This window comes from Ambystoma mexicanum, chromosome 1q (assembly GCF_040938575.1).
Source record: "Ambystoma mexicanum isolate Mex_15411 chromosome 1q, UKY_AmexF1_1, whole genome shotgun sequence".
In the NCBI taxonomy this organism is placed as follows: domain Eukaryota; kingdom Metazoa; phylum Chordata; class Amphibia; order Caudata; family Ambystomatidae; genus Ambystoma; species Ambystoma mexicanum.
In genome coordinates, this window is record NC_090922.1 from 853,770,637 (window position 1) to 853,782,917 (window position 12,281).

Sequence of the window (12,281 nt, forward strand, 5' to 3'; positions counted from 1 at the left end):
AGCAATTGTGTTAAAGCTGAAAAAGTGTGCGTTTAAAATTTGCAAAAACCAAAAACGACCTCTAGTAAATCGGTCATATCTCCGCAACCGTTTGGGCTAGAGACTTGCAATAACTTTCATTTGGAAGCTGAGATCCTAGGCTTTCCTAGGACCCCAAAACGATAGAGATAGTCCTTGCGATTCCTCTGTAATAGCGCTCGGCGCATCCGCGAATTTTGCCGCGATTTGCAAATTTCTTCACGTGTAAAAAGACAGCAGTTTTGCTTTTCCTTGCCAGAAATTCGTTTAACCTGCTAATCATTCCTGCATCATTGCTAGTGTGAGCCTGGACTAATATTAACCAGATACCACTCACCCTGAACCTCTGAAAGGGAATTAAAAGTATTTTAGCATATTTTCTAATTCATTGCCAGCACATATCAAAGCAATTTGGGCCTGTGTTTTCAAAACTCCTATCTGTTTTCTGTAGTCTAAGCTTGCTGGGGTGAACTGAATTACAGTTGGTTGCATTTCTGAGAACTGTGTGCTTCCTTCCATTTCCTTGCATTGCATCAAGGGGGGGAGGGGATTGCCAGAGAAAAGTGATTACATTGTTTGGTTGAAATCATATTGAATATTTTCTGTACTGCATTCATTGAATATTGCATCCACCTGAGCTTACATAAAGCATCCTCTACCACATTATACTTTTGTTCCTATTTACCAGTGTGCTACCTTATCCATTTCATGTCAACTCATTAGTGATTATAAGAAGTGTGCTAGTGCCAGATTCTCCGTTGTTAATCTTTATCATATCAGATTAAGTGTGATATTCAATTATTAATTTATTATAAAGTGTGATATATATATATTTTAAATTATCAAATAAAACTTTTAAACTTGCAAAACAGAACTACTTCTTGGCTCAGTGGGGTCAGGGGGATTCCAAGAGAGGGGTGTTATATAGGGGTAGTCATCCAGAACGCATGAACTGGACATAAAGATATATCAATAAGGGTTTTCATTCAGTATTATAGACTAGGCGTTGACTTAGCTGTAGTGTTGAATTGAATCCTCTTACAGCACCATTGTTTTGACTGAAGTCCATCTTTTCAAACACTCCCAAATTAATCAAAATATGTTTTAATTTGAACATAGACGGACATACAAATCATCACAGAAAGAACCAAAAACAGAATTAATCAGCAGACATTTCAATTTAACATACACACAGTAAAATCACTAGAGAAAACACAAGGTACAAACATTTTATTTATTAACAACCACATCTCTCAATTGAACACTCACTGGGCCTCATTACAAGTATGGCGGTATGGTAACAACAGTGTTGGTAAGCTACCTGCACCGTTGCTACCGTACCGCCATACTACGAGTTCTGCGAGCGGGTGCCGTACTGACCGCCAGGTCGGGCCTGGCAGGCAGGCCGGCACCCGCTCGCAGACCTAAACGGTAGCACCGGCACCGTTGTTAACAGTGCCGGTGCTACTGTCCTCCCCATTCCCATTGAGCCCTATCGGCCTCAAATGGGAATGGGGAGTAATAATTACCGGCAACCAGCAATGGGCATTTACCGGGTACCTGGGGCTGGAATGCCCCGGTACTTGCCCATTACCGGGTGCCGGTAATTTCACGACTCTGGCGGCTACCTCTGAAGTCGTAATGAGGCCCACTGTCTAACAGAGGGGAATTTTCACTTTTCTAATAGGACCTTTCAAACCAGGGTCAAGAGCAGCCATGAGCAACTCCTGTGGCATTACTACTTTACCTGTAATGTTTTGTCTCCATATCAAATCAGTCGGTGAAATTGAGCACCCCCTTTTTATCCTGGGGTGCCTGATCTTGTGGTTCAGTTATTTGTGTGAGTGGTACTTCTGTATATGGTATTACTAACTGCGGCTGTTGAATTGCCACCTCACGATATGCAGTGTCCTCTGGTTCCTGCAAACACATTGCTTCTTTGGCAGCCTTATCTGCTGCATCATTAGCAAGTGAAACAGGGTCTGTCTGTATTTTGGGTGTGGGCAATGCATTTAACCACTGCCACTATTGTTGGGTGGGATAAAGCGTACATTCATCTCTTCAACAATTCTACGTACTGCACAGGTCTGTCATCTGACCTCCTAATTCCTCTCCTTTTCCACCTGGACAACCCTGAATGTATGTTGGTGGTTACGTACACGGAGTCAGGGTATGTGGTCACTAAACATCCTTGTTCTACTGCCTAGGCCAAATAGTATGTTGATAACCTCTTTGGAAACTACAACCTCATACTTCCCGCCTATAAGGTGCACCACTGCTGCATCTGTATGTCTCTGTCCGGTCTCCTGATCAATCCTCAATGACCGATCAAGGTAGAGGACCTGCCCTTCTTCAAGTGCATCCTCCCTTGCCTGTATTATATCATCCTCAGGGCCTTCCAATGTAACACAATCATGGTTCTCCTCTCCTTGCTGAACAGGTCTTCCAATAAATATGGCAGGGTTTATTGTGCAATAAGCCACACAGGAATGTTGGAAAGGTTCATGGGTGTCTTTAAGAATTACAGCTGAAGGATTATTTTGATCCAGTATTTTTCTGCCTCCCTAGAGTTTGTCCTGCCCTAGGTGATTCTCCTGCAGATAGCCATCCCCATGGTCAGAGTCAGGTAGCTTCTACCTTTCCCTGGCAGCCACATAAGAGAAGCTTCACTCCACAGAATCAGTGATGATATTCGTCACAGTAGAATCGACATATCTTCTTGTAAATGTGTGGGCATAGTTTTGGCAATAAATATAGGGTAAGGCACATTCCTATGCTGGATCATTATTTGGGCTGGAATGCAAATCTCAAATATCATCTCACGATCATTGTCAACATCTTTAAACAACTGTCCATTGGAAACGCTGCTCAGTGGTTGTGCCGGGTCAATACACAAAATTGCACACCACTCATCTCCCTCCCCATCAGTCCCTATTAGCACCACCTTGTAGTCCACAATTATCATCGCCTCCAAGTCTAGTTTGATAATGGTACCTGGAGCATGGTCTTGGGGAACTGCTGGCCTAAACATAAATGTAGACGCCAATCTCCATGGTTTGTTTCTAATCCCCTTTGCAAAGGAGGAAGCCTAATGCCTGAAGGCACACATATAATCAAAGACAATAAAAAGGTACAAAGACCAGTGGTAAACCGTAAAAGACCTAAAATGTGCACAATGCTTTCAAACAAACAAAACCAGACAATACAAACAACAGTTAAGCATGAACATACAAAATAAAATTGTGTAATCAATTTGAAAGTGACATCCATCTACTAAATTAAAATGTAGCCAATGGACACTGTAATGACTGCTTAGGGAGACTGGGCAGGTAACCCATGGAGTTTGCGCCGACTCAAAGGCTCAGTCCTCATTTCATCAGGAAATGGGCCTAGCCCTCCTCAGGACAAAGGAAAACATATATGGGCAGCAGACAGGAATGGGTTGGATCATTCGTGCTGTCTGTTATTCCGAGTCGTGTCAAATGCTGAAAAAAGCAAATAAAGCTTGTTGCAGTGGATATAAAGTCACCCAAGCAAAAACTAATCTTTAAATGTGTATGAGAAAACATTATTAAGAAAGCAAGGAGTACCTGTTTGAGCAGTCTCAAAGTTATGTTGTGATTATGAAAATATGGTGGTTTGAACAACTGATGTCTAATAAATTCCACCATCCAATCCGTCACTGCAGAAAGACGTGCTTGCATCTGAAGAAAATCCAGAGAAAGCCCTATGGGATGAGAAATACAAACAGTGCATTATGAGGGGTCAACAATGAGAGGCTGGCACAAAGTTGAAGTATTGACAGTATTTAAAACAGAAGGGGGGTGTCTGGGAAACTCTCTACCAGCACAAACACAGCCCATTGACTAATTCTTGGGTGGATGGCCCCTGGGAGAGTCTCAACCAAGTCTTTAGCTCACTGTTCTTTTCACAATGGACTGTGTTCGTGCTGGTAGAGAGTTTCCCAAAACCACCACTTTTGCATACCAAGTAACTTAGGGTCTCACCCTAAATTACCAGGGGACTCCAGATGTGGACCCCTTGCTCACTGCTCTTAGAGAGACACAGCTTCACCTCACTGATGATACCCAACTAGGCTGTAACACGTGTATGGGGTTAATGTGGTACTCTTGTTCAGAGGATAATTTCCTAGCATTTCGGTGCTGGACTGCCCCTGGGCAGGACAAAGACTGATATGTGGGGAACTTTCTTCTCTCTGAAAAGAACAGTGAGCTAAAGACTTGGTTGAGACTCTCCCAGGGGCCAACCACGCACGAACAAGTCAATGAGCTGTGTTCGTGCTGGTAGAGAGTTTCCCAGACCCCCTGTTTTGCATAGCAAGTAACTTAGGGTCTCACCCTAAATTACCAGGGGACTCCAGACGTGGACCCATTGCTCACTGCTCTTAGAGAGACACACCTTCACCTCACTGATGATGCCCAACTAGGCTGAAACACGTGTATGGGGTTGCTGTGGTACTCTTGTTCAGAGGAGAATTGCCTAGCATTTCGGTGCTGGACTGCCTCTGGGCAAGAAAAAGACTGATATGTGGGGAAATGTCTTCTCTGTGAAAAGAACAGTGAGCTAAAGACTTGGTTGAGACTCTCCCAGGGGCTATTCACCCAAGAACAAGTCAATGGGCTGTGTTCGTGCTGGTAGAGAGTTTCCCAGACCCCCTGTTTTGCATATCAGGTAACTTAGGGCCTCACCCTAAGTTACCAGGGGACTCCAGACGTAGATTCCTTGCTCACTGCTCTTAGAGAGACAAAGCTTCACCTCACTGATGATGCACAACTAGGCTGAAACACGTGTTTGGGGTTGCTGTGGTACTCTTGTTCAGAGGAGAATTGCCTAGCATTTTGGTGCTGGACTGTCTCTGGGCAGGACACTGACTGATATGTGGGGACATTTCTTTTCTGTGAAAAGAACAGTGAGCTAAAGACTTGGTTGAGACTCTCCCAGGGGCCATCCACCCAACAACAAGTCAATGGGCTGTGTTCGTGCTGGTTAGAGAGTTTCCCAGACCCCCCTGTTTTGCATACCAAGTAACATGGGGTCTCACCCAAAGTTACCAGGGGACTCCAGACGTGGGCCCCTTGCTCACTGCTCTTAGAGAGACACAGCTTCACCTCACTGATGATGCCCAACTAGGCTGAAACACGTGTATGGGGTTTCTGTGGTACTCTTGTTCAGAGGAGAATTGCCTAGCATTTTGGTGCTTGACTGCCTCTTGGCAGGACAAAGACCTATATGTGGGAACATTTCTTCTCTGTGAAAAGAACAGTGAGCTAAAGACTTGGGTGAGACTCTGCCAGGGGCCATCCACCCAAGAACAAGTCAATGGGCTGTATTTGTGCTGGTAGATAGTTTCCCAGACCCCCTGTTTTGCATACCAAGTAACTTAGGGTCTCACCCTAAGTTACCAGGGGACTCCAGACGTGGACCCCTTGCTCACTGCTCTTAGGGAGACACAGCTTCACCTCACTGATGATGCCCAACTAGGCTGAAAAACGAGTATGGGGTTGCTGTGGTACTCTTGTTCAGAGGAGAATTGCCTAGCATTTCGGTGCTGGACTGCCCCTGGGCAGGACAAAGACTGATATGTGGGGAAATGTCTTCTCTGTGAAAAGAACAGTAAGCTAAAGACTTGGTTGAGACTCTCCCAGGGGCCATCCACCCAAGAACAAGTCAATGGGCTGTGTTCGTGCTGGTAGAGAGTTTCCCAGACCCCCTGTTTTGCATACCAAGTAACTTAGGGTCTCACCCTAAGTTACCAGGGGACTCCGGATGTGAACCCCTTGCTCACTGCTCTTAGAGAGACACAGCTTCACCTCACTGATGATGCCCAACTAGGCTGAAACACGTGTATGGGGTTTCTGTGGTACTCTTGTTCAGAGGAGAATTGCCTAGCATTTCGGTGCTGGAGTGCCCCTGGGCAGGACAAAGACTGATATGTGGGGACATTTCTTCTCTGTGAAAAAAACAGTGAGCTAAAGACTTGGTTGAGACTCTCCCAGGGGCCATCCACCCAAGAACAAGTCAGTGGGCTGTGTTCGTGCTGGTTGAGAGTTTCCCAGACCCCCCTGTTTCGTATTCTCAGTATGTGCCATGTTTATTCAAATGAAAAGGGTTTGGAAATAGGCCTATCTTGCCCTACCCAAAGGAGAATGGCCCTTCCTATGAAAACAAAACTAAAATAAGTTGACCTTGTGTCCAAATGCATCTATGCCTCACACTAACATACAAACGAAAAAAGGTACAATACAGTTTCTGTTATCACTTCAATCAAGCTAAGCAAAACATGATATATATATATATATATATATATATATATATATATATATATATATATATATATATATATATATATACACAGTTTCAGCTAGATGACCCTTTTTTCCAGGTTTAGTTTCCCTTCCCCTGAACTGCATCTGGAAAGGAAGTTTGGAAATATTGAAATATTCTGTTTCACCAAAGTTATTTTAACGATGATGAAAATGTCTTTCCCCTGGTTATTTTTCTTAAAAACTGTTCAATTTCAAGAAAGCATTGGTGTAACAAAGTTCTTTTCTAACAAACTTTGTATTCTCTGGTTTACTCCTTCAGAAACTCCTTCAACTGAAATGTTCAATTTCAACCAAGACTCAATAGAACCCAACGTCTTGTCCTCCCTTTGGTTCACATAGATCCCCTGGTGTACTCTCCTGCCAGGTATCCTTTCACAAAGAAGGTTCAACAATAAACTTTGGATATCCCGGTTTACTCCCCTGCCAGAAATACCCCCTTTTCACCTTGGGGACTCTCCTGAAAGGTATCTTTCTCAAAAAGGTCCCAATACCTGATACTCTTATCACGCCTCTTCACAACATTCAAATTTCTCTTAAAGATTCTCACAGTTGTATTTATACAGAGGCACAGCCTGGTTGACTTCAGTAAGTACTTGTATTACTTTCCCCCACACTATCTCAAATATAACGGTTTGCGCAAGCTTGCACAATCTCCAATATAAGGGTTTGCTCAAGCTCCCTCTGTCAACCTCTTCTAAAGTGTCTCTTGGCAATGCTTGTTACAGGTTTCTCCCAACTGACACCTAATGCTAAGAGAATTGTACAACTTTTGCCTTTCTTGTTCCACTTACAATGTCTTTTAGCTTATGGCAATGGTGCTTCAAGGGCTTCCTCCAACTGACATCTCACGTCAGGAGAATTGCACTATGTTTGCCCTCTTGTTCTCTCTTTACAATAGCTTTTTGGCCTCAGGCAATGCTGGTTCCAGATTTTCCTCAACTGACATCTCATGTCAGGTGAATCGTGCCATGTATGCCCTCTTACTCTCACTTTAATTCTATTTGGTTGTATTCAAAACATCTACTTTCTTGTCGATGCACCTGTAGGAATGCCCCGGGTTCACCACTAAAAAATTACCATCTCGCCGGTTTCTCCTGGCATCTCCGACTCATGGTTTGCGGTAATGGCACAGTTATGGTATGGGTATGACATCCATAACACTTCTCCGACACCCTTTCACGTTCTCGTCTCATTTCGCGGTCCCTCGCCAGTACGGGTACTGCTTTCCATCGAGGCAACGCTGTTGACAACCTGCATGCAGGTGCTGACACCCCTGTGGTCCTTCTCTGGATCCCGATATCCTCCCTTGGGTCTCCCGCCACTCCAGTATATTGGGGTGACAGAAGGCATTCTAGGAGCAACTCTCCTCTGCCATCTGGTGCACTCCTGCATGTCTACCTCTCTTAGAAGGTCTGCTTTCTGCTGCGTGCACTCTCCAGCCTGACCTGATTCTCCTTCACGTTTCTCTTCCTCTTCTGTCTGCATGTGTTTCTCGTGTTTAAATATCCTACGCTGTTGATTAAAGGGCCAACCACTAGACTGCACATATTGTTGATCCTCATTAACTCTTCACTCCTCTTCTTCCTGCCAGTACCTAGAGCCTTCTGGGAATTGAAGTCTCAAGGATGACCCCAGTATTTTTGGTTCTGGTGTTGCACATTTGTAGCTATACAACAGGCATTAGCAGATGCTAAAGATTTTTTAAAGGGGTTGTATACGGGTGAAGAATAAAGACAATTCTATTTAAAAGGTTCAACAGAAGTGGATTTCAAGACCTCATAGTTAAAGGGTCCTGTACAATGGCAGCAGGCCATTGGAAACTTTGGAATCATAGTTTCTTCTTCACTGTTATGAGAGGAGTACTGCATTTCCTCTGTCGGAGTCACCACCTTCTCCAGACAGCCATCTGAATACCACCCCAGGGTAAGGATTAGGCAGTGGCTGCCTTCCCCTGGCCATATGGGTGGAAAGGTTAGGCTGGGGTTCAGTGATGACTCTGCAGGATTCATCACAAAATGTAGGAAGAACTATACGCCATAGATTTATGTGACAAACACGTCAACAGGTAGGCAAAAAACATAATAGCTGCCTATTGAGCACATCTACATAACGTCATGCTTGTTGACGGTTGTGGATGTAATACAGACTGCACATATACCCGTGTTAGTAAGAAAAATAGGAGGTCTAGCTGTAATAATGTACAGGCCCCTACAAATGTACATCAACAAGTATTCATTCGGGGAATGCCATTGTTAACGCCACAGAAAGATGAAAAAGTAAAATGACTGCTAGGTCCGAATTGGGCAAAGCGGCGTGCCCACCCACACTGATATTGTGCTGATAGTGAGGGGGATGAAATGGATCCTTATCTCCAATGCAGTAGTGTCAGGGATCATGGGCAGGTTGACTTTGGGATGCCCTGATCAGCCAAATCGGGTAAATCCATTGGGTTCTGGTATTATTGCGAAAGGGTACGAAAAACAAAATCAGCTAGTGCAGTGCGCATCACTGATGACGCAGTAGTATGAGAAATAGATGAAGGGCACACCAGATGATGTTCTGTGAGGAGGAAGCAGATGGTCATCTTGGAGGTCACAGATAGTGCTGATGGTAATAGGAATGCATCATGTGTGACTTGTAACATGACTCAAGAAAGAGACTACAGCATAATGACTATATGATGTTTACGATAATAAGCTGTGATGTTTAGTGTAGTAGAAGAGTGAAATTGTGAAAAGAATCTCTAAAATTGATCACGAAGCAGAATAGTAGTCTCAGGCAAGAACAGATCAAAACATTGGCGGTCATTCCGACCCTGGTGGTAGGGGTTTAACGGCACCGGTAAGGATGCTGGTTCCGTTAACCCCCTACCACCACATTCTGAGGTCCCTTACCGGGTACCACCAGGAATGGCTTTTCTGAGCATCCGTCCTTAGCGGGACCAGTTAAGGGACCATGGAGCTAATAACGGGCCCGCAATTTGTGGGCCCGTTATTAGCTCCTTCCCCATTCCCATTGAGCCCTATAAGGGCTCAATGGGAATGGGGAATGGTTTTCTGAATGGGGATTTACCCGGTCCTCCAAGGTTGGAATGACCCGGTAAGTCCCCATTCAGAGACACCGGACCCGGGTTTGGAGGCAGCCATGCTCCAAACTCGGAATGACCCCCATTGTGTTGCTGGCACATCAAACTGAGGATACCAGGAGTTAGAATCATCTTGAAAAGTGGATGGACCAATTTATGGTCTCATTCAATGCAGAACTATGAGTGTCTAATTTATGTATCCAGTGATGTTCTAATTTGTGCAACCGTCCTGTGACTGAAACATTGTAAATGTCAGGGCAAATGGTCTCCAGTATGAAACAATGTAGTCATTTGCTGAATGTGATTCCTCCAGAAAATGCTTACCAAGAGGTGCTTGAGTTTGGACCATTCTGATCGTGGATCTGTGTTCATTTATCCTGGTACTAGTGTTTCATGTTGTCATGCCAATGTACCAAACTTCATACTATGATACCATGTTTCCTTAGTGCCACAATTGTCTAATTTATTCCCTCATCTGCTTATCACGATAATGGATAATGTCGTAGTCTGGTTAACATTGTGCCCTGCTTCAAATTGATATGTACTGCTCCTATGCTCTTCAAGAGCCCTACATCATGGGGATTTTAAGTCCATAAAGTGCTGGGTACCTTTGCAATATCTTCCTGTAAATATGTGGGCATATTTTTGGCAATAAGTATAGGGTAAGGTACATTCCCATGCTAAACCATTATATGGCACGGAATGCAAATCTCAAATATCATCTCACCATCATTGTCAACATCTTCAAACAACTGTCCATCGGACACCCCACTCAGTGGTTTTGCTGGGTCAATACACACAATTGTACGCCACTCATCTCCCTCCTCGTCAGTCTCTATTAGCACTACCTTGTAGTCCACAATCATCACCGCCTCCAAGTGTAGCGTGATAATGGTGCCTAGAGCATGGTCAACTGCTGGCCTAAACAAAAATTAGACGGCACTCTCCATGGTTTGTTCCTGATGCCTAGCAACCAACTCAACTACACTGTCACTCATAAATGAACAAAGTGTATTCTTCTCGTAGCGCCGTCGCTATACAATGCTTGTGTTACTGCCAGAACCCTAACATAAATATTCCTGGTGTGGAACACACTACCCCTTCTTCTGTGAATGAGATTGTCATATTTAGCTTGCTTAGCATGTCCCTTCCTAACAAGTTCACTGTTTTTTTAGTTGAAAACTATAGCAGAGTTAACACCACTTGAGTACCTACCTTGATGGGTAAATCTTCTGTAAATGGAACCGATTTTATTGCCCGAGAGAGCCCCTGCATGCCCATTACTTTTCCTGATAAGGGGAAGAGTTGTTCCTTTATGCATGATTTTGTTGCACCTGTACCTACCATAAAAATGAATGATTTGTTGTCTATATTCACACCCGCCAGGGGTTCCTCTTCCAGGCCGGCAGTGATTGACAGAACTGGGCACGTCAGGGCTATCTCTGGGATGTCCTAATCTGGATAGGTGTACAACCCTGGGAAAAGAAAAAGCTTACCTTCCACAACACTCGCCCCTGCATAGTGCATCACTGTGCCGTGCAGCAAAACATTTGTGTCCCATAGTTGGGGTACTGACTGCTGTGTCTGCTGCTGTGCATACACTGGTGCACTATTTGGCGCTGACGGTTGCATCTGTTGTGGTAATGCCACCTGATACTGATGCTAGGGCTGTTGCCCCTGCTGGGACACCTGCGCTGGGCCATGCGGGGCACTTGGAGGCATCATTTCCAACAGCTGATTATATGTAATCGGGACCGCCGGTTCACTGGGATAGGCACAGGGATCATATGAATACGCTTGTCTACCTCTAAATTCTCGCAAAAAAATTGCCCATTCTCCACATGACCAACATGTTCCAGGTCCTCCAAATATCGGCCTGATCACTCCAAATCCTCCTCCTCTACCTCCTATGCCTTGCTATCCCCTGCTGCTTCATTGATAACCTCCCTGATAACCTTGGTTATCTGGGAAACCTTGTTCACCTTTTGTCCACTTCTGTGCCATTCTCAGGTCCACCTGCCCTGCAGACGGGCTCTCAATCACTGCTCCTTCTATACTCAACTTTGCTAGTTTCTCCTGCACTTAGCTTCTGTCTTCTGTGCATTATCCACCATGACCTTCTGCTTCTCCTGCCATCACTTACAATGGGGCACTATAATTGCCTGAATTTCTGCCCATCACTTAGCCTCAACCCCCACACCATGTCCAAATCATTGTGTACATCTTTTTGGAATCAATCCTTTAACATGTGGTAAGATATTGCTATGTTTTTGTCCCATGGTTCCCCTGTCTCAGCCATCCACATATCCTGAATTGGTGTTATATATTGTACAGGATCATCGCCCGATTTCATAATGCATGCCATGATCGAGTTTATATCAGTTGTGTCAGGATACGCTGCCCTTAAGGCAGCCCATACTTTTGCCTGACAATCATGAAAGTGTGCTCCATCATGATCATCATTGCTCATTTGTAATCCTGGGTATTTCGCTTTCCTCCAAATGACATCTGCTTAATCTCCTAACAATGCAGTGAGCAAACTTTTCATAAGAGCCACTGCAAGTGTAATACTCGCTGTTTGCTTTTCAAGTGCATATATCCACTTGCCTGCTTCTGCAGTGAGCAACGGCAGTGCCTTCATCAAATTCTCGCTATCCATGTATGTCTATGGCACATATTGTGCTCGTCCAGGGCCTTTAAGTAAAAGTGAAAACTCTGTTCCCATCTGCTTAGCGGTAATGATCTCCCCCTCTCAGTCACCACTGCAATGTGGATTGCTTGCGAGTTAGGTCTAGGACCCCATAAACTCTCCACTCTTGGTGCAACCCTGG